The sequence below is a fragment of the Pagrus pagrus genome, assembly GCF_965226575.1.
Source record: "Pagrus pagrus genome assembly, chromosome: 15".
Taxonomy (NCBI): domain Eukaryota; kingdom Metazoa; phylum Chordata; class Actinopteri; order Spariformes; family Sparidae; genus Pagrus; species Pagrus pagrus.
In genome coordinates, this window is record NC_140199.1 from 16,539,183 (window position 1) to 16,542,735 (window position 3,553).

The window sequence follows — 3,553 nt, forward strand, 5'->3', positions numbered from 1 at the left end:
TTTTCCCTCGACACTGCAGACACTCTATCTCAAGCGTAACATTTTATCTTGCTCGCTTGGCTGTTTTGGCAGGGATGACTCATGCTGTTTGTGTCCATCTCAAGAAGCTAGGACAGCTAATGTGACTTTGCAGCAGTCTTGACAACAACAGTTGTTGCTATGCATTTGATGCACTGACGAGGAAAATATCAGTTGTATGGGCTTATACAGATGGCTGGTATGAGCAAAATGTACAACACAAGAAAAAAACATTGCACACACTTTATGTAGTCTGCACAATGGTCTAGTTGTGTTTGCTTTATTACAGTTTTTAAACTCTAAATCTTTAAAACTGTAATACTTAAAGGGACAATATGTAAGTTGAAGACATTCAAAAACATAACTAAAATCACATTAGACATTACAGTATAACGCCTATTTATTGTGTTGTAGATATGTCAGCATGCAAACCTGCTAGCTGAAGCCCGTCATGCTCTAAAGCTTCTGTGCTAGCGGTGTAAACACCAACACACATCTGGTCCCCACCACTAGCTGCACGGCTAACTGAGCTAACTGAGCTAACTAGCTAACGAAAGCTCCAGTTAGCGGCAGTTAACCTTTTACTCTCTTGATATGCTGGTCTTTATTTGACAGATGGCCACTTGTTACATACTGCACCGTAAAGTAAGTTTTAGCACCTACATTAGGTCCAACAAGTTTTTACAGACCTGGGATTTGTATTTATGACAGTGGTGTTGTACTCAGAAACAGTAGGGGGCGCCAAATCACACACAATGCCATTTTCTACATAATACTGCTTTAATGTAGCAGCTGGTAAATGTGGGGCTAATTTTAGCTAGTTCACTGATTTGTAAAATGATCTGAATCTTCTAAGTATTATTAACTAATGTTGTCAAATAAATGTAATGAAGTAAAAATTACAAATGTAAAGTAAATGTACTTTCATTCCACCACTGCACTTTTGGAAATACCCTTGTTTGCTTTCTTTCCAAGACCTAAATGAAAAGAGCAACACAACTCTGATGTGTGTAGCATAAATTTGACAGCCAGCGGCCAGTTAATCAAGCTGAGTATAATGAGTGGAAACCGGATGAAACAGCTTGCATGGCTTTGTCCAAAGTTAACCATAACTCTTAAGATCCTGTTTGTTTAATACATACAAAAAAATGCAGAAAAAAGTGTGAAAATGCCAAAAAAATAAAAGTTGTGATTTTTGCGAAGGTATGTGTGGAACTATTTCCTAGCCAGGAGCAGTAACTTGTAGAGTCTCCTCTGGTTGTCCAGCCACGAAGTAGTCTTGCACATAAACGCCTGGAAAAGCACAACCTGTCATTTTGGCACTTTGGTTTTGTTGGAATTAAACAAACAAGATATATCATGTTAATTAGGGAACTTTAGAGGTGGTGGCAGGCGGAATTTGTTACCTTTGGACAAAGCCAGGCTAGCTACTTCCCTGTTCCCAGTCTTTGTGTAAAGCTAAGCTAAGCTAACAGCTGGCTGTAGCCTTATTTTTAATGAAATGTGAGTTGTAACAATCTTCTTAGCAAAAATGCATATATCCAAAAACACCTAACTATTGCTCCCCCTTAAAGAATGAAATTATTTTGAGGGGAGATAAAGTTAGTGAAAAGGCTCTTTGTGTGAGTGTGCCTATACAACACTTCACGCCACTTGTATTTCTTTTGCACACAGTCCATTAAAAAGTCACACCTCTTGTAGCAATTAATTTTCTTGAGTGTAATGACTGGCGGTGTCCCGCGGCGCTGGCTTGACTGCTGGGGTGTTTGGGCCACACCAGGGGAAGCAGTAAGAGAGTGAGAGAGGGTCCCAGGGTGCAGTCCTCACGCTGTTTACCCACAGACCAGAGCCCCTCCGAGGGCCAGGGGGAAGCTGCGGCTGGGCCAGAGGCTATTAAAGCCCTGATGGCTTTTGACAGTAATTTCTTCATGAGTCCACAGCCCGCGGGGCCTGCCAGTGGTGAGATCGGGTGCCTCCTCTTGCCCATTAAAGCACACAAACTGTGCCCACAAATCCCGCTGAATGGTATCTCTGTGCTCGGGGAGTGTGTTTGTGCATGTGTGAGTGAGAGAGGTGAGGAAGCAGGACTGAGGAGCAGGAGAGGGGGAGGCCTCGCCAATCGTGAGACGGTCCTGGTAGCCGGCCCAAAAGGTTTGGATGCTTTTCTTCAGCTACTCCATCAGTTCAGGCAAGAGTCCAAGCCATCAGGGGAACATACTGGGAAAACCATGCCTTGACATTCAGCCAAATTGTAAAAGGTGTTTATGTGCATCTCAGCCCGGGGGAATAGAAATCACACATTACAAGGCTTAAGCATTGTGTTGGATGGAGGTTGGAGCTTCGGCAGCATTCGATGGGTTTGGCTAGAGGTTTAGGTGGAGGCTGATCAGTTTGTTGGATGGGGTGTAGCTCCTGCACTGCTACACCTGTAACCAGCACACATTAACAGATTACATGGCTGTTTGGGAAAAGCAAATGTTGTTCTGGGCATGGTGCTAACATCACCTTCAGGTGGATTTAGGTCAGGAACATGGGTGGAAATAAGGAACGTTGTAAAAAGATGGAGCTGTATTGTGAGTTTATAATTAGACAACTGTGTTTTAGCGAGCAAATAAGAAACACCACGTTTTTGGAAAAGCTTGGTTAGGGATAAAAACATATATATCCCTGCTGTTGCTTCAAAATGAACCTTTCCTTTACTGTGGATGGAGAAAGTGCTTAATAAGGCCATAGGTTATCCATCTGTAATCCACCGTCTTAGAGCTGAAAGTCATAATCTCTCCTCTGTGTTCCCCTGGGGTGTTAAAACCAGACCATTGGGCTGGATTATACAACAGAAAGGAGACCGATGTGTTAATCATAAATTAGAGGCTAAGCCTCAGCGAGCAGGTCAGTCTGAGGTCAGTCGTGCAGCCCTATAGGGGACTTTCTGTTTGAAAAGCCACGGTTTAGCCCCAACTTAATCAGACAGGAACAATGTACAGTAGTGTAATGTGTCAAACTTGCCCTGAGCTGAATCATGTTCTTTAAGAAAGAATCCATTGACACCTCACTGACTGTTCAAGTGTGCATTCACTGTATACATGTAAGTATACCTTATGCAAATACACGTTCACACACACACGCACCAGCTCATATAACGCCCTTTTAATGGGCACTAGTACTACACACGGCTGAGATTGGTCCATTTATCTGTCTTCGGTCTACGTGGGAACTCTGTGACGAGGACAGAAATAAGTACCATCCCTTTTTCCAATTCTGAAACGTTGCCTCGGGGGAATTGGCAAGCTGTCTGAAAATGGGATGATACACGACCTTTGCTATGTATGACTAATACTTGGCTCCTAAAGACTGTGTCAACAAGGTGTTTTATTAAAGACACAGTGAGAGAACAGAAAAACGACAAGACATTACAAGACTTATATAACAAGAAGGAAAATATAGAAGGCTAATTGGATTAGAGAGAAAAGCAGAGGAATTTGCTGACCCAATTAACCCCTCTTTGACGCATTAAGACCGGCAGAGCCTCAGAGAA